The sequence below is a fragment of the Rhipicephalus microplus genome, chromosome 5 (assembly GCF_043290135.1).
Source record: "Rhipicephalus microplus isolate Deutch F79 chromosome 5, USDA_Rmic, whole genome shotgun sequence".
Classification (NCBI taxonomy): domain Eukaryota; kingdom Metazoa; phylum Arthropoda; class Arachnida; order Ixodida; family Ixodidae; genus Rhipicephalus; species Rhipicephalus microplus.
The window spans coordinates 168,281,817-168,301,233 of NC_134704.1; the positions used below are offsets into that span (position 1 = coordinate 168,281,817).

Consider the following 19,417-nt stretch of genomic DNA (forward strand, 5'->3'; position numbering starts at 1 on the left):
GCCAAACACCTAATGAGTTAGATGAGAAATATTACCGCATCAAAACTATAAGTGCTTGCACCAGCAACTACACAACAGCGTGATAACCGCACCCCTGCCACACAGCAGCGAAACATATTTTGAACATGCTGGCAATGTATTATTTTATAAAAAGCAACTCTGGCAGATTACAAAATCTCACATTGTAGATGCAAGTTTTCTTCAAAGTCAGGCGTACAATGTAGGTGCTGGCCGGTACATTATTAGTTACAAGCAAAGGCGTCTTGCAGGTACACATACAGATTGCACGAACGCCTCTCTCTCTACACTAGGCACACACATTATATCTTTTAACAAGCACACGCCCCTGTTTAGGGGCATAATAACGCTCTACCGTGAACGTATGCTAATCAACCCACTTAGGCGGTTGGCTAGGTGAATCGAGCCAAGTTACGAGTTGTATCGCCCGCGAACGTAAACAAAATGCTGCTTTCCATCAAATGGCACTGCAGGCTTCGTTTAATCAACAACGTAGCAAGCGCCGTGTGCGTCTTCCTCACTACACTGCACATATAAAAAAATCGATCACCATACACATGCATGTTGCCGCAGTTGTCGCGAATTAGCTCCAGTAGGGCCGCGCCGATGCGCCATGGCTCTGCTGGCGTTAGTGTTGTCAAAGCGAATCGGCAACCACACTCGCAAAGGCGCGTAAGGCTGCCGTTTCACGATGCCTCGTTCGAGTGCGGCAACACACACTTGCACGTGGTATACTTAGTCTACATGAAAAAGTGTCCCCCTTACTTTTAGTTTCTTTCACACTGTCCTGAGGGAAGCGACCACAGGTGTCAGCCGTCACCTCGGAGTCCTTCGAGCGCCCGCACAAACCGCCGATTCCTTGGACGACTCGCACTTGATCCGCACTCGAACAACCGCGAGAATAGGCGCAATCTTAGCACATCACACGAATGAGGAAAGGCGCTTCCTTGCGTAAAGTTAACATTTCGTGCTCTCGTGTGTAGCAGCGCGAACACATGAGAGACTCACCGAAAGGGCATGCCCACGAAAACAAAGAAGACAAACAACATGTGGCTTTAGCTGTCCCTACTGAAACGTTCCGCATATACGAATCCGTACATACGCAATTATTGGACTACGGAAAGCCGCATCATGCGGAAAGCTACGAACATGCGCCGCCTACGGAAAGCGCCATATCATGCGAAAAGATGCGGACATCCGCAGCTTACGGAAAGCGCCACATCATGCAGAAAGTTGCGGACATCCGCAGCTTACGGAAAGTGCCATATTATGCTAAATTACCCGATAAGCAGCTTACGGAAATTAGCATAATGCAGAAACTATGCAGCTATCTGCTTCATCTTGCAAAGATCAAATGGACATCCTAGATCTCGAGTAAAAGCAATGGGCCATTCACGTTGTTTGCAAAAGCAAGTACTGTGTAGAAATATATATGAATATTTCATTCTTAATCTGTTGCATGAAGGTGAAATATGTTTGCTATCTGAAACAGCCTAGATGAGTAAACAAAGGCTTGAAAGAAACAAATGTGTTAAGAAGCCACCTAATGAGGGATTGAATTATCGGCATCTTTCTAATTGTCGTGATGCGGAAGCAAAATTACCTTTCAAATAAAATACATTACAAAACTACTAAATTAACATGCTAGCGATCACAAATGGTGGTTACATTGCAACACATTAATGCAGTGTTCTATGCAAGACCTAAAGAACTTATAAAGTTATTATTATCAATAGAGAAGCATTATTATACACACCAGCCCTGCTACAATCAATATATTTTTTTATTTGTCTGTATGCTCCAGCTGTGAATAGTGACATTGCAGTGTTGATGGTACACAAATGAGGTGACTACACCGTAATTTCACGTGCTCCACCTAAGCCACAAGATGGTGGCACAAAACACAATGTAACAGCAATTTTAGAACGAAATGTTTAAACATAAATAATAATCATAGCACTGTGAAAGTGTGGCGCTGTGTTTGTATCATGAACGCCTTGTGGAGATCGGCGAAATGCTGCTTGAGGCTCCGGCACCACTGTAAATTTGGAAGGTCACTGCCATAGAACTTATGTGTCCTTCATAGGCACCTGGAAATGAAAATAATTGGCACAAATAATGTCAGAGACACATGTTAGCACATTAGTTCACATGCACAAGAAATATAACACACAGAATGAAACTGAAAATGTAAGGCACATAATCCTTCAAGTTATGCATATGTGAATAATAGAAGGAATGAGTGTATAAATTAGTTCTGCCACATCAAAGAAAACAGCATGCTTACCACAGTGAAAATAACTAGGTTGTCAGGCTTTTCAATGGTAGAGATAATCGATTATTATGTCCTTATGAAATTATGATTTAAATGCTTCCTGCACAGTAAAACTTTAGAAACTGCAAATGAAAGCTCTCAATGTACATTTAATAGTGTGTGCATGTATATCTGCTGCCTTTATACTATACAGTTTGTGCACAAAATTGGCATCTTGAACAATTTTGAGAGTTAAACCTATGTAACTTATGAAGGTTAAAATCACCATGAAAGCAAGCAGGACAAGGCAGGTGCCATTAAAAATCTGTGCAAGCCAGATAACTATAACCGAACTGCACACATATAGGGGAGCAAGAGTACCGGAAATTCGGCTGCTGACCCGCAGGTCGCGGTATCAAATCCCAGCTCCATTTCCGATGGAGGCAGAAATGCTGTAGGCACGTGTGCTGATTTGGGTGTACGTTAAAGAACCCCAAGTGGTCGAAGTTTCCAGTGCCCTCCACTACGGCGTCTCTCATAATCATATCGTGGTTTTCGGACGTGAAACCCCACATATAAATCAAGAATAACAGAAATAAACTGCCAACAGAAAAGTTGTGTGCATGTGCTATCTGTAAGTGCTTACACCTTACTACATACAGCATGCTCATTCCATTTTAAATACCAATATTGAAAATAACTGCTCTATTAGAAATATAAAAGGTAAGGTAGAACTGAACGACCCTACAAAAAGTGACCCTATTATGACATCACGTTTTCTTGTAACAAAATTGACTAAGACTCTGAAATATCATTATGCAAGAAAACATCTTCAAAAGAACAATCAAGTTTGAAGTCATATATTTTTAATATGGCTACTATGACTATAACCAGGAAATCTACCTCAACATGGCTAATGTTAGTTTTTAAGGCCTCTGTTCACTAGACGATGAACTATACCACAAAAAGCACAGCGTTCAGGCAAAGCACCACACAAAAAAAGAAAGCAGTCCTTTTTGTTATTATCTACAATGCCTTTAAAATGGTATTTTTACCTCTACTTCCCGCTTTTTATCAAAGTAACTGGTGTGAAACAAGTTAGCTGAAAATGCACTGTGCCTCCAAAACCTGTTGGTTGAATCTGAATTTTTAAAACTTGGTGAAGCTTGCACTAAATTAGGCTCCACAAGCCTTCGAACAGCGAGACTGCATGACTCTTAGGACTACTTTGGTTACTTCTGTTTTTTTTCTGGGCCTAAGCATAAATACAAGGGCTTAACTGAATTGCTGCTAACAAACAAATGCTTTCGAAATTGCCCGAGCGTCAAAGGATGCTCAGACATTTGTTGTTTTTCGCACTGGGCTATTCTACACCAAACATACAAACCATACTGCCTGGCGACCATCACAGATGTATAGTTTAAAAAATGATGGTAATTTACTCTCCTGAAAATAGCTATTTGCAGAAATGTTTTGAAGAGAAAAAAGTAGTGGTCACGTCGGTACCATCAGAATTTCGCAGAATGTCGTGCGGGTGTTATTTGTGAGAAAAATTTCGAAGTACCGCTTTTTCTTGCCATATCAAATTTGATCTACATATTAAGTAAAGGTGCTTCTTAAAGTATTTGAAGTCGAGTAACATTAGTGCAATTTTTCCGCTACATAGGCTTTGAAGAATTCAGCCAAACTGTTTATCGTTTGCATTTCTTGTATGGCAATACTGCACTTTGTATGAATATTTGAGCCACAAATACTCACTGCACAGAAGTTATATTTCACGAAAAAAAATAATGTTAGGTCCAGATTACAAATATCACTATATAATCGTTTTTGTCCACATTGAGATGCAACTTGAGCTGTGTGTTTGTCTAATTGAAAATTACTTTTATGTGTAAGTTGAAAGCAAATAAACAGTTCTTGTTACATGGCAAGTGTTATCATTACAATTTTTGTTTAAATAAGGAAAATGATTTTTGAAGTCTCCTATTGAGGGCCATGGAGAACTTCGGAACGGAAGCTGTCGTATATCAAATGCAGAAAACAGCCTTCATAAGAAAACTTCAAAAATTCATTTCTACTTTAAGACAAAGTGTAACCATATAACTTGCCATATAAAAAGAACTGCTTCCTTGCTTTTGATGTGGCAAAAAAATTGCATTAATATTACTGAGCTTCATGCACTACACACAATCACCTTTACTTAATACCTAGACCGAATTTGGTGTAAAAAAGCAGTATTTTTGAAACACTTTTTACTTTTTACAAACAACACCCAGACGACATCCTGGGAAGTCCAGAAGGCACCAACGTGGCCTAATATTTTGTTCTCTGCGATATATTTTAGCATTTTGCTGTTTTTATTACAGTAACCGAGCACAATATTTTTTTTTCAAAACACATTTAGTACGGTTGGCAAAATGGCTGGGATGTTTGATGTGTAATTGCTTCACTGCCAGCATTTATTCTTCCGAAGCTCAAGCTATCACCTCTCTGTTACTGCCTCCCTCACATACAATGCCTGCATAGGAAAGAAAAAGAAGGGAGGTCCGACAAAGTTCGCAAGGCAAGATATTTTCATGTTGGATAAATTCATTACCATAAACAGCACCAAAACAACATTCATTTTGAGTAGTCCAAGACACAAGCTATATACCAGCATACTAAGAGCCAAGCACAAACTTTTCATTTGAACATGTGTGGTGATAGACAGGAAGCACTTATTGCAAGACTGATCAGTCTGTAATTAACTGAATGAAGTACAATGCACTGTTCAATCCAACACCACATAGGCATCTTTGCTATAGCAAAGCCATGTGTCATTGATTCATGCACTACATGGGACAATGCAAATGTAACAAAAAAGGTGAAAAAAGAAAACAAGAGAAAAAAAAGAAGAAAAGGGGGGATGCAAAGTAGGAGCAGTGTAGCACTACTTTTACTTTGCATCCCCCTTTTTTCTTCTTTTTTCTTCTTTTCTATCATTTATCTTTTTTTTGCTTCCCTTTGGAGGAGAGAACACTTTGTATCAGCGCAACCTAACTTGAAAAGAAGCAAGGGCTGCACTCTTCTGCGTTATAGGTTTTTTTTTTTCTCAGACAAACATTTCCAACAGGCACACACGCCTACAGCAAAAGATGATGTCATTACTGACCTTATTTAAACTAACACGCCAAGGATGACAAGGTGACTTCTAAAAATTAGGTCCTCCTATCGCAACATCGGCCAGCCTGTCTGAGGCACTTCCACTGTTCACCCTGATTACTAGATGTTTCCATCTGTCGACTCACATCTTCATTTTGGATAACACTAAGACGAGCTTACATTGATGAATACCCACGAAAGTTTAGTGATGTATCATGTATGAGATTAAGCAACTCTGTTAAAAAATTATTAATAGCTTGCTTCCAGGCTTTTTATACTGTAGCCTAAAACTTCGTAATATCTTCTATGCACATGAACCAGATTGACAACGTAATGCACAACATGCTTAAGAATACTGCGAGGAACATGATAACGACAAAACGACCGGCCACCCAAATTTTTCGCTGTACATGTTTATAAAATGTTCATGTACACCCAAACGAGGTGCTTATGATACAAGCCGAAAAAACCTACAAGTAGGGCCTTGGAGCCTTCTGGAAGTAGACGTGTTGCATTTTTTTTGTGGAGGACTTTACACCCATAAGTAAGGAACAAAACTCCTATATAATGAAGAATGTTGGCAGCTATCAGTTATAGAAAAACCTAATGCAGCTAATCTTCCCCGACACATCTGTACATTTAGAGAGGTTACGTAGCTTCTGTGATTGTGGCAGTAACTCCAACACGACCAGTGCGAAAATTGCACTACTTGGCTAGACAAATGTCCAAACATGCCTGCCCGACTCCCTCTAGCCATCCCGGCTGAATCTGACACATGATTTCTTAACTGCTGGCTGGACAAAAACAAAACCACTGAAGCACTCACAATACACAGCATGAAGTTCCTCTAGAGTGGTCAACTTCGTCTTCTGCGATGAAAGAGCAGCACAGTGTACAGATAAGGCACTCCTTGCAATTGCTTTCAATGCCACACAGTGACCATGATGTTCCTGTCGAAGAGAGCTTCGGGTGCTTGGAGGGTGCTTGCTCTTTTCTGGGGGCTGCTGGTGCTCCTCGTTTTCTGCTCAAAGTCAACCTGCACAAAGTTGTAGACGAGGCTTTAAGAGTTGTATATAATGATACGCAAATTTTCGCTGAACACACATTTCCTCGTGGCACACTGAGCAATTTCTTATAAAACTTAAGGCCTCGCATTTGCAAACATTTACAATTGATCCGAAGATGCACTCGACTCTAAAGGAGCAAGTTTGTTATGTAGTGTATATAAAGAAAGGTCATTCAGCACAACCACAACTACAGTTGCACACGAAAACGACATTTTACACGATCCTGTTTATTTACATGGTCCATTTTATTTTATTTACACGGTCCATTTCACACGGTCCTGTTTTACACGATCTGGTCTGCATGAACTCTTGAACCGGGCACCATATAGGTTGAAAGACACACACAGACTTTGAGACAAACCTAGTTTTCCGTGGAGCATCCTCTTGCACTATAACAACATATCTCAATCTAGTTAGTTGGTCAGAACGAGGTGAAAACAGCTCGCACTTGAAAAGCACGTGCAGAAGGAATGACGCCTGCACCCTGTGCTTTCTGTACATTCTCGTTGAGGGTGCAGTTTTCAACTTATCCTTATGCAATTTCGCATTTATAACATTGTTCACTGTATAATCTTTGTGGCGTTAAAATGTGTGATACCGTCATGTGTATCCCATGTAATTTATCAAAATAGAATACAAGATAGCTTGATTCAAAAATAACAAAGTGCATCCAGCGCCATGTCCTGTAGCCATTCTTTAGGCAAGTGGCAGAATGATTTATTCTTCAAAACATATCTTACTTGTAACCACTACAAGAGCTAACTCGTACACTGGCACATTCTGTTTGCCTCTTCAGATTATAAGGTACCTTTTTTACACCAGAAAATCTTCAAGAAGAATAAAAGTGTTGTAATTGTGAAGAAAGAAAAGTAGAAGGAAAAAAGATAACCTGCCCTGTACAGGGACCGAGCCTGCGAACTTCGAATAACATGTCCGATGCTCTATCAACTGAGCTACCATGGCGGCTATCCCTCTTCCATTTTGTACGGTATATATGTGCATTTATACATGGAAGAGTCAGTCAGCGCTGCTTGTTACCATTATGGCAAGTGTGGCACACCTTTTTTTTTGCCTACTGGCAATAACATTACGATTGCAATTACGTTACGATTACTTCCAATATCCCTATACTTCTTTGGCAGCATTATGCATCTGTCAGTTCTCAGAAAATCTGCTAGTCACAGGAGGTGGCAATGGTTCACCCTCCCACCTAAATGCATGTACTTGAACACATGCACAACTGATAAAAAAAACAAGTCACACACCACTAAGATTACTGAGATTCACTGTTTCAGATTCATGAGTAAAGGAAAGAACTATAAATTTAAGGGTTTGTTGTCTTTGTTGAACACATTATAATGAGAACTAGTAGAAAATGATGCCAAACAAATTCTAGGGGATGTTATCAAAAGTAACTTTAACAAAATTATGAAAAGAAAAGTGAACAAAAATGTAACTTGGCAACGTTTCTTGACAATTGAATTGACATTACTTTTTATAACATCCCTATATTTTACTGGGTAGTGTTGTCGGGTAATTCTCATTATTAGAGTTGTGAGTAGGCTGACAAAAAAAGCATATGGCATTGATACTTCTTTTGAACACCTAATAGTTTGAGGACCTTAAAAGAGCGGAAGCTATTTTGAGTAGACCAGAATATTTAGTTAAAGCGAAAAAAAACGTACACACATTTTTACCAGGCTTTTCAACACATTTTGAGACATAAACGTATGCTGCCAGTCATGTTAAGTACCATTACTTTTGTCACACTATGCACTGTAGCAGGTGTAGTTAGAGTGGTGATAGTGAAGGATTAATCAAGCACGCCACCAACTGTGTTCACATCAATGGTCGCGTATTTTAAAAATAAACCTGCTGATATTAAAAAAAAGTTTAGAGCATTTATGTTTTTATCCAAATCAAGTTAAACCGACTGGGTAAGCAAACCATTTGCATAAAATCAAAAGGCATAAAGTGATTCATGTATTATAACTATGTGAACAAATTTCAGCAACGCAGGGCAAAGTTACAACAGTTCTATTAAAAACCCCTCTCATTATAACATGCATGAAAAGCACCACACCAGAATATTTTATAGTGCATGTTATATCGAGACTACTAGACTGTCTATTGACCTTTTAGAAGAAGGGTATCTCCTTCACGTTCAAGGGGCAACCACTTAGCCTTTTCCTGAGCTTTTCTGTGAATATTTCCTGAATTTCGGATATCATTAGGATTGATTTAGAGTGAACAGATTTTGCTTACGCATTGAAACCTAGTTCTGTATGTAACTGCAATTATGGGTGCCAAACCACCTCCAATTAATTTTTAACATTTAACTCATTTTTTAACTGCAGCAGCACAACTAGCTGTGGGTGCCCAAAAAGTAGCTAGAAACAATACCTTTACCTTTTTGAGCCTTTCGGAAGTGTTCAGCTTCTCAGTGCTCACCTTACAACATTTTTTTTAAATACGTGTTTGTGTGCCCACTACTCTTGCTCCTTGTACAGTGAGGAGGAGCACATGGCAAGAAGAGACAAGAAAGAAGCATTGCGAAAAAAAGCGAAATAAGCGAGGACCTCTTTTGTATCGTACAATGTGTGTAACATTACTATTGCGACAACATATAGACAAATTATCACGGCTATGCATCCATTGTAGAGTCATACACAGCTGCAACACCACGACTAAATTTCAACCTTGTGTTGGTTTAGTATCCCTTTATAGTGGCAAGCTAATGATATCTGCATTTGTTTGGCACACATTGAGATGCAGCGAAATGTGATATGGTAATCTCATTTAGAATGCACGTCATGTGGCTTCATTGTATATGTGGCCACAAGTAACTCTGGTTGCAAAGCAATATGGCAGAGCCTAAACAGACGTCACTGACCACTCGAATCTGAACTTGCCTTTGCTACTTGCCCATTATCATCCCAGCAAAAATGAATAATTGAATCTGCTACAGGTATGTGCTAGCTTATGCTAAGGACCAAGTATGAAGGGTGTGTTGTCATTATTGAGATCAGTTATTTGTTCAAGAACACTTGCTGTCAAACACAAATACATTGCTGTCGAAGCATCAAGACTCAAATATAAAGCAAAAAGAAGTGTCTCTTTAAAAATTACAGGCCACTAGGTGCAAGATAAATATTTGATATACTTGGGATGTAAGGCACGCACAAGAGGTGCTGCCATATTATACTTTTTCTTGTGTTGAAACCTGCTTGCTTTACTCACCCAACACATCTGTAAAGATGCCGTGAAAACACCAAGGAGCTGATGCAGCAAGGTTGAACACATGTCCAGGGATTCCACCATTCCTAAGCAGCCCTACAGCCTCCACAGTCCTGCAACCATTTGTAAGAAAAATATAGTTCTACCCAAAGTTCTTGGTATACAGACACACATGCAAGACGCATAACCACTCTATAGGAAGTTTGCATGATAATGCGCTGGGTAGCAAAACGGATGCCAATATCAAGTATCCCGGCCTGCCGCTTCTTTCTTTCCGTTCTTAATTAATCAATCCATGGTTAATAAATGTTACCCCAATGTGAGGTGTACTGGCAGTCCGGTGAAGAATTGCAATGTATTTCAAACACAGTCCAATTCATGGCAAGTAAGCATCCAATAGCGTTTTGTCAGCTGTTCAAGAAAAGAGCATGAAGTTTAGCTAAAACCCAAGTTTTTTATAAACACCATTCAAATTGATATAAAAGTTGTGAGCATTATGTGAAGGAACACGGATTAATCTTTAATCAATGATTTCTTATAATGTACTGATATGAATGCAACTAACTGAATATGAAACGATAATTTTTGCTTGAGAATTTGGAGTTATGAACACTATCGCACTTGCCAGCTGCATCTTGTCCAAAACAGCAGCAAGATAGGCTAGTTTCTGTAGGTGAGCAGTAATGAGCAGTGCAAAGTAACAACAAGAAACACCAGTAACAACAGTATGGAGCAAGCACAGACTGCCAACTGTATAACTTATTGCACAAAAGTTCGCCTGAATATCAGTCAGACAACTCGTGCAAATGAAGGTCCAGTTGGGAATGAACAAGTTACGAAATCAACAATGCCTGCTTTCACTAACAGGACCCTCATTCACATAAAGTATGCAGCGATAGGCCCCTACCGAGGTACGTCACAGCATGATGTCACTGGCACATGTAAAACGTGTGGCTGGAAAAACACTCCCGCTGGTGGCTCAGCCCGGTACAGTCGTGCGGTGTTTGGGGCAAGCTTTAATTTTTCAAAGCTTACACTTCACGTTACAATGTCGACATTAGCTGTAGTATGTGTCAGCAAACATCTAGCTGTGTGGTAAAATATTTGCCACGCTGTCTGTTTATCTCGAAGAAGTGAACACACGTGGTGGCCTGTGCGAGGAACAGTGGCATAGTCTTCAAAAATGTGCACTGTTGATTGCGGCATGTAGTGTGCATTGAAAGGTATTGAGAATATTGGTTCAACTGAGAATATTGTGTGTGGTGTGTGCAGTGTCAATAACAATGTGTCTTGTTTGCGAAGACGTTAGCACTCATGGCAGGGACCGGTCGATGAAAAAACTTGATTCGACATTTTAGTCAAGGTAAATATGCACTTGACGCGACCATCTGCGAGTGGGTACATCTCAGTGTTTGCGCTATGTGCAGAAAAAAATTGCATGGTCACCGGGCTGGAAGATACCATTTGCTGAAGCTGCATGTATGAATCGCCCCGACGAGTACGCAAGCCCAATAAAGGTATAACGCGTTTTATCGAAGGCCTCATATGTCTTCATGTAATAAGCAGAGATTCTTGTTTCACATATACTCAGTACCTTTACCGCTCGATATTCATGAAGTGACAATGCACACTACAAGTTTGTGCGTTAGGTCCTAAGGGAGCAATGTAAATATGCAAATAAGTTGTAGGTGTCAGATGCAGCGATGTAACTGTGCAAAAGATTATGTATATATTAGGCTACAGGTTTAGAATCGCATACATCTCAGTGGTCTATCAGGAATGTCACAAACAACTTCCTTGCCAACCAGCCCTTGCACAGAGGGAGGGAATGGCTGGCACGGCGCTCGAAGTGACGTCACACTATTTGCAAACATAGAGAGGTTTCTTACTTAGGCAACATTTTGCACAATATATTTTTTTAGATGCAAGACTGTACTCGTCCACAATAATCATACTGATGTCTTTTGTTGTTACTTTGTGCTGTGAATTACTAGGCATTTAGTCACCATGATCTTTAAAAGCTAATTTCAGTGTTCTCTCTCATATTGCTGACAACTGTGTTGTTGCATAAATTGGGCAAGAAAGCAACACAGAAAGGCTGTCACAATAAATACACCAACATGGGTATTCTCCTGCAAACAAAAGTCGGCACTCCTCCTTGCATTACCCGTCTTCCTTCTCTCTTTGCCTTGTTTGTGCTGAAACAGCCAAACACCTGATGAGTTAGATGAGAAATATTAACGCATCAAAACTATAAGTGCTTGCATCAGCAACTACACAACAGCATGATAACCGCACCCCTGCCACACAGCAGCGAAACATATTTTGAACATGCTGGCAGTGTATTATTTTATAAAAAGCAACTCTGGCAGATTACAAAATCTCACATTGTGCATGCAAGTTTTCTTCAAAGTCAGGCGTACAATGTAGGTGCTGGCCGGTACATTATTAGTTACAAGCAAAAGCGTCTTGCAGGTACATATGCAGATTCACGAACACCTCTCTCTCTACACTAGGCACACACATTATATCTTTTAAAAAGCACACGCCCCTGTTTAGGGGCATAATAACGCTCTACCGTGAACGTATGCTAATCAACCCACTTAGGCGGTTGGCTAGGTGAATCGAGGCAAGTTACGAGTTGTATCGCCCGCGAACGTAAACAAAATGCTGCTTTCCATCAAATGGCACTGCAGGCTTCGTTTAATCAACAACGTAGGAAGCGCCGTGTGCGTCTTCCTCACTACACTGCACATATGAAAAAATCGATCACCATACACATGCATGTTGCCGCAGTTGTCTCGAATTAGCTCCAGTAAGGCCGCGCCGATGCGCCATGGCTCTGCTAGCGTTAGCCTTGTCAAAGCGAATTGGCAACCGAACTCGCAAAGGCGCGTAAGGTTGCCGTTTCACGACGCCTCGTTCGAGTGCAGCAACACACACTTGCACTGAGTGGCATACTTGGTCTACATAAAAAAGTGTCCCCCTTACCTTTAGTTTCTTTCACACTGTCCTGAGGGAAGCAACCACAGGCGTCACCCGTCACCTCGGAGTCCTTCGAGCGCCCGCCCAACCCGCCGATTGCTTGGACGACTCGCACTTAATCCGCACTCGAACAACCGAGGGAATAGGGCGCAATCTTAGCACATCACACGAACGAGGAACGGCGCTTCCTTGCGTAAATTTAACATTTCGTGCTCTCGTGTGTAGCAGCGCGAACACAGGAGAGAGCTACCCACGGAGACAAAGACAAACAACATGTGGCTTTAGCAGTGAATGGATTTGGCTTGGATATCTGTGTGAGGGAAAAAAATATGTCGCTGCTATAAACTAAAAAAAATGTATGTTATCTGGCAAAATAACTTTAAAAGTGATAAACGGTTATTCAAAAAACAAGTTACAACTTATGAATATTTTCGCAGGTTTTTGTTTTGTTTTTGTTCTAGCAGACGACAGCCTCCTACTGCTTATTCGACAGACGTAGTGCGGTTTCACGTTCGGTGCGTGTCGCCGACGCAAAGCTCTACAGTAGTGATATCAGAGTTATCAATTCTCAATGAATAATAGGATGGCTACACAGCAGTAACATTTTGATATAGTGCAGTACGCAATCTTTCAAGGTATGACATTTCTTTGCTCTGAAGCAAATCGAAGCAAGCGGGCCGGCGCAATCAGCTGATGTCGCTACTACGCGAGGCATGGTCGTGCGCAATAACGTCGCGCCCCGCGCTCGATTTGTCATCAAGCGATAGAGCTACTAAGTGGAATACAGCTAGATGCAGGGATTAATGGCGTATCACTCTATCTCTATCACTCTAATTCCCTGTGGTGGCCGACTCAATCGCAAGAGAGCCCCGGGAAACAACCTTCAACTGCTCAAGCTTGTGTGTGGATGTAAAAATACTTGTTTTCATCCGCGGCGGGGTAGCAGTCTATAGTTGAAAGACATGCGAAAAGCATGTGACTTATATACAATCACAAAACGTATGCACACAACAATAGATACGATCGCATATCGTACATAAATATGCCAACACATTGTGAAGGGACTCGAGAACTGAGAAAACTCAAACCAAAAAGTTTATTTGAGAAAAAACTGAGCATTTCACAGCCGGACCAGTTTCCTCAAGGGTAGGCCCTAGGTATGCGCGAGACTTGCTATATGACTCATCTCAAGCTGTGGCAGTTGAGGGAAGGCAATATCACCGAGGAGCAGTTCCAAAATATATTTTGGTTGATGTTTTTTGATTCCTCCAAAATAAGGGCTGCACAATTGTGATCGAGCCAAACCAAGAATTGCGGGCACGAAGTCATGAGACAGAAAATGAATAATGTTGATTGTTTGAAAAATTGCCCTTAATAAAAGGAAGAGTTATGGAATGCTACGTAGCTTAACCCGCAGTAGGAATTTTATATATACATATAGATAGTTTAAAATGGACAATGTTGCACACACAGACATTGGTTAAATTTCTTTGCAGCACAGTTGAAGCATCTATGTAGAACTGAAGCATCAAGAGAAGCTCATGCGTCCTCACTTTATTGCGCTTTACATAGCTTGTATGCGTCCATGCAGCCATGATATGATATATTTTAAAGCATTTGTTTAACCTATAATCTTTTTATTCATTAAAGCTGGCCCATAAGTTGTGTCTTATGTAGCACTACAATGGAAGCGTAATCTGCATGGTGGTCTGAAACAATGCTTTTGAAGATCTCAAAACGACCCAGCTCTATACACGACCATCCGTGCATCAATAATAAGCACCATTATGTGTCCGTACATATCAGTTGTGCTCTCATACTTAATTATTTTTCTGACCACTCCCTCTGCCCCTACCTCGTTTTTGTCGTGAAGCTGTGGCAAGTTGTGTATAGCTGTATCTATAGTGTAGGAGCACATATACTATCAATAAAAATTATTTTTAGGCTACATGCAATTAGTTTTCATAGATTTTCATATCTTTTGTCGGTGCTCAGAAGAGCGAAGCTCATGGTCGATATTTTAAAATGACATTTCTCTTTGCCAATGTTAATGAGAACAGTTTCATTAATATTGACAAGTTCATTCACATTGAATTTAGATCTCATTATTATTGTTTCTACGAAAAAACGAGCCCTTGAAGTTATGCTTTGCTTGCTTGATTTGTTTTCGTGTGACAGCATGCAAGTAAAATGACAGTTATTGTCATTCCTTGTGAATGACACATTTTCCGTGTGACAGACTTTAGCACCTGGTCATCTGCAGAAGTTCTATTCATTCTGGAAAAGGGCGAACAGCGGTGACTAACAACACAGACTAGCCTGCGTTTTTCTTTTGTACTATATATGTCACTGTGCATTCATTTATAACTTTATAGAGCTCGTATTTCCTGCTGAAAATGTGACAACAACTGTACAGTTTCCACATTTTTGCAACAATCCACATTCCTTTCATACACTATTGCACATTTTCGTAAGCACCTTACAAAATTTGTATATTTCCGTAAGACCTTACATTCTGTATTTTCCTTATGAAAGCTTCTGTACACTCAATACACTTTCCTTATCCTCCCAAATCTTCCATAATAAACTCTCCGTATGCTCCATAAGTTTCCTTATCTTTCCATATTTTCCATAAAACTCACTCCATCCACGCCATAAAACTTCCTTATCCTACCATATACTCCATATAAAGCTTTCCTTATATGCCATACATTTTCCTTATCTTTCTGTATACTCCATAAAAAGCTTTCCGTATACGCCATACAATTTCCTTATCCTTCCATATATTCCATAAGAAGCTTTCCGTAAATGCCATACAACTTCCGTATATTTCCATAAAACTCCATTAGTTTTCCGTATGTAGCATAAGGAAATGTTACGGAGTCCATATATTTTCCGTAAGATTTCATACGGAACTTTTCAGTAGGGGTGAATGGATTTGACTTGGATATCTGTGTGAGGAAAATAAAAAAAACATCTGTCGCTGCTATAAACTGTAAAAAAAATGTTCTGGCAAAATAACGTTAATAGTGATCAACAGTTATTCAAAAAACAAGTTACAACTCATAAAAATTTTCGCAGGTCTTTGTTTTGTTTTTGTTCTAGCAGACGACAGCCACCTACTGCTTCTACGACAGACGTAGTGCGCTTTTACGTTCGGGGCGTGTCGCCGACGCAAAGGTCTATAGTATCATGTCAGAGTTATCAATTCTCAATGAATAATAGGATGACTACAAAGCAGTAACCTTTTTGACATAGTGCAGTATGCAATCTTTCAAGGCATGTCATTTCTTTGCTCTGAAGCAAATCGAAGCAAACTGGCCGGCGCAATCAGCTGATGTCGCCGCTACGCGAGGCATAGTCGTGCGCAATAGCGTCGCGCCCCGCGCTCGATTTGTCATCAAGCGATAGAGCTACTAAGTGGAATACCGCTAGATGCAGGGATTAATGGCGTATCACTCTAATTTCCTGTGGTGGCCGACTCAATCACAAGAGAGCCCCGGGAAACAACGTTCAACTGCTCAAGCTTGTGTGTGGGTGTAAAAATACTTGTTTTTATTCGCGACGGGGCGGCAATGTATAGTTGAAAGACATGCGAAAAGCATGTGACGTATATACAACCACAAAACATTCGCACACAACAATAGATACGAACGCATATCGTACATAAATATGCCAACACATAGCGTGTAAGCAGCAAATTTATATATATAACGTAAACGCACACGTGCTGTTTGGCGCGAATAGCTTAGCAAGCTAACGCACGTAGTTCACGTGCGCGAGCACAACTGAGTAGCGCGAGTTCGAATCCCACCAAGTCTAACAAGAAGTAGAAACATGAACGAAAGTTGTGTAGAATGTTTCAATCAATGTATCAATGCTTGAATAGCCATTTTCTACTTCATGCTTTAAGATCGGGAGCAACCTACACGTGGTCTACTTTTGCTTCTTCCCACAAAAGTATACTCGCAATTCCATGCTCAACTGGTGCTCAACTGGTGCTCAACTTTTACGTTGCGAAGCGGTGTGTCTTTGGCTTTCGGGAGTGTTGCACAAACTGGAGCATCGAAGTGAAGCCAGAGAGTACTCGCGCTTTTTTTTCTCTCTCAGCACTGTGCTCTTAATAGATGCATTCCGCAGAGGCTCGTTTCCTAAGAGTGGACATGCGAATAGCGCCTAGTCTACGTTTAGCTGACATCTGCGTGCATTCCCTACTGAAACGTTCCATATGAAACCTTACGGAAAATGTAAGGACTCCGTAACATTTCCTTATGCTATGTACGGAAAACATATGGAGTTTTATGGAAATATACGGAAGTTGTATGGCATATACGGAACGATTCTTATGGAGTATATAGAAGGAAAAGGAAATTGTATGGCGTCTACGGAACGCTTTTTTGGAGTGTACGGAAAGATAAGGAAAATGTATGGCGTATATGGAAAGCTTTTTATGGAGTATATGGAAGGATATGGAAGTTTTATGGCATGGATGGAGTGAGTTTTATGGAAAATATGAAAATATAGGAAATTTATGGAGCATATGGAGAGTTCGTTATGGAAGATAAGGAAGGAAAAGGAAAGTGTATGGAGTGTACAGAAGCTTTCATCAGGAAAATGCGGAACGTAAGGTCTTACGGAAATATACAGATTTTGTAAGGTGCTTACGAAAATGTGCAATAGTGTATGAAAGGCTTGTGGATTGTTGCAAAAATGGGGAAAATCTACATTTGTTGTCACATTTTCAGCAAGAAATCCGAGCTCTGTATAGTTATAAATGAATGCACAGTGACATATATAGTACAAAAGAATATCGCAGGCTATCCGTGTTGTCAGTCACCACTGTTCGCCCTTTTAAAGCATGAATACAATTGCTGAGATGACCAAGTGCTAAAGTCTGTCACAAAGAAAATGTGTCATTCCCAAGGAATGACAATAACTTTCATTTTACTTGCATGCTAGCTCTGTCACACCAAAAGAAATCAAGAAAAAAAAGCATATCTTCAAGGGCTCGTTTTGTGGCTAGAAAATTATTAATGAGAACTAAATTCAATGCAAATGAACTTGTCAATATAAATAAAACTGTTCTCATTAACATTGGCAAAGAGAAACGTCATTTTAAATTATTGACCATGAGCTTAGCCCTCCTGAGCACCGACAAAAGAAATGAAAATCTTTGAAAACTAATTGCATGTAGCCTAAAAAAAATTTTTATTGATAGAATGTGCTCCTACACTATAAATACAGCTATACACAACTTGACACTGCTTCAGGACAGAAACGAGGTAGGGGTAGAGGGAGTGGTCAGAAAAATAATTAAGTATGAGGGCACAACTGATATGTATATGGACGCATAATGGTGCTTATCATTGATGCACGGATGGTCGTGTATAGAGCTGAGTCGTTTTGAGATTTTCAAAAGCATTGTTTCAGACCACCATGCAGATTACGCTTCAATTGTAGTGCTACATAAGACACAACTTATGGGCCAGCTTTAATGAATAGGAAGATTATAGGTTAAACAAATCCTTTAAAATATATCGTATCATGGCTGCATGGACGCATGCAAGCTATGTAAAGCGCAATAAAGTGAGGACGCATGAGCTTCTCTTGATCCTTCAGTTCTACATAGATGTTTCAATTGTGCTGCAAAGAAATTTAACTAATGTCTTTGTGTGCAACATTGTCCATTTTAAACTATCTATATGTATATATAAAATTTCTGCTGCGAGTTAAGCTACGTAGCACTCCATAACTCTTCCTTTTATTAAGGGCAATTTTTCAAACAATCAACATTATTCATTTTCTGTCTCATGACTTCATGCCCGCAATTCTTGGTTTGGCTCGATCACAATTGTGCAGCCCTTATTTTGGAGGAATCAAAACACATCAACCAAAATATATTTTGGAACTGCTTCTAGTTGATATTGCCTTCCCTCAACTGCCACAGCTTGAGATGAGTCATTTAGCAAGTCTCGCGCATACCTAGCGCCTACCCTTGAAGAAGCTGGTCCAGCTGTGAAATGCTCAGTTTTTTCTCAAATAAATTTTTTGGTTTGAGTTTTCTCACTTCTCATGTCCCTTCACAATGAAGCAGACCCAATGTTCCCCTTAGTCCTTATTTTGTTATAATATGAAATCAATAAAAAATTGTAATAATGAAAATAAAAGTACTAAACATTGAAAAAAAAACTAAAAAAATTGAGACTTGGTGGGATTCGAACTCGCGCTACTCAGTTGTGCTCGCGCACGTGAACTACGTGCGTTAGCTTGCTAAGCTATTCGCGCCAAACAGCACGTGTGCGTTTACGATATATATATAAATTTGCTGCTTACACGCTATGTGTTGGCATAATTATGTACGATATGCATTCGTATCTATTGTTGTGTGCAAATGTTTTGTGGTTGTATATACGTCACATGCTTTTCGCATGTCTTTCAACTATACATTGCCGCCCCGTCGCGAATAAAAACAAGTATTTTTACACCCACACACAAGCTTGAGCAGTTGAACGTTGTTTCCCGGGGCTCTCTTGTGATTGAGTCGGCAACCACAGGAAATTAGAGTGATACGCCATTAATCCCTGCATCTAGCGGTATTCCACTTAGTAGCTCTATCGCTTGATGACAAATCGAGCGCGGGGCGCGACGCTATTGCGCACGACCATGCCTCGCGTAGCGGCGACATCAGCTGATTGCGCCGGCCAGTTTGCTTCGA

At 40.2% G+C, this 19,417-nt stretch overlaps 2 long non-coding RNA genes across 2 annotated transcripts; both read right to left on the bottom strand.

The window, feature by feature from the left end:
• Window positions 1-1,780: 1,780 nt before the first annotated feature.
• On the bottom strand, window positions 1,781-6,318 carry LOC142818017 (uncharacterized). Its single transcript, XR_012895480.1, has 2 exons — window positions 6,240-6,318; window positions 1,781-2,108 (listed from the first exon to the last, which is right to left on the bottom strand). It is a non-coding gene; the product is annotated as an uncharacterized LOC142818017 (long non-coding RNA).
• Window positions 6,319-6,378: 60 nt separating this feature from the next.
• LOC142817433 (uncharacterized) lies at window positions 6,379-12,784 on the bottom strand. Its single transcript, XR_012895230.1, has 3 exons — window positions 12,709-12,784; window positions 9,721-9,830; window positions 6,379-6,449 (listed from the first exon to the last, which is right to left on the bottom strand). It is a non-coding gene; the product is annotated as an uncharacterized LOC142817433 (long non-coding RNA).
• Window positions 12,785-19,417: the final 6,633 nt, after the last annotated feature.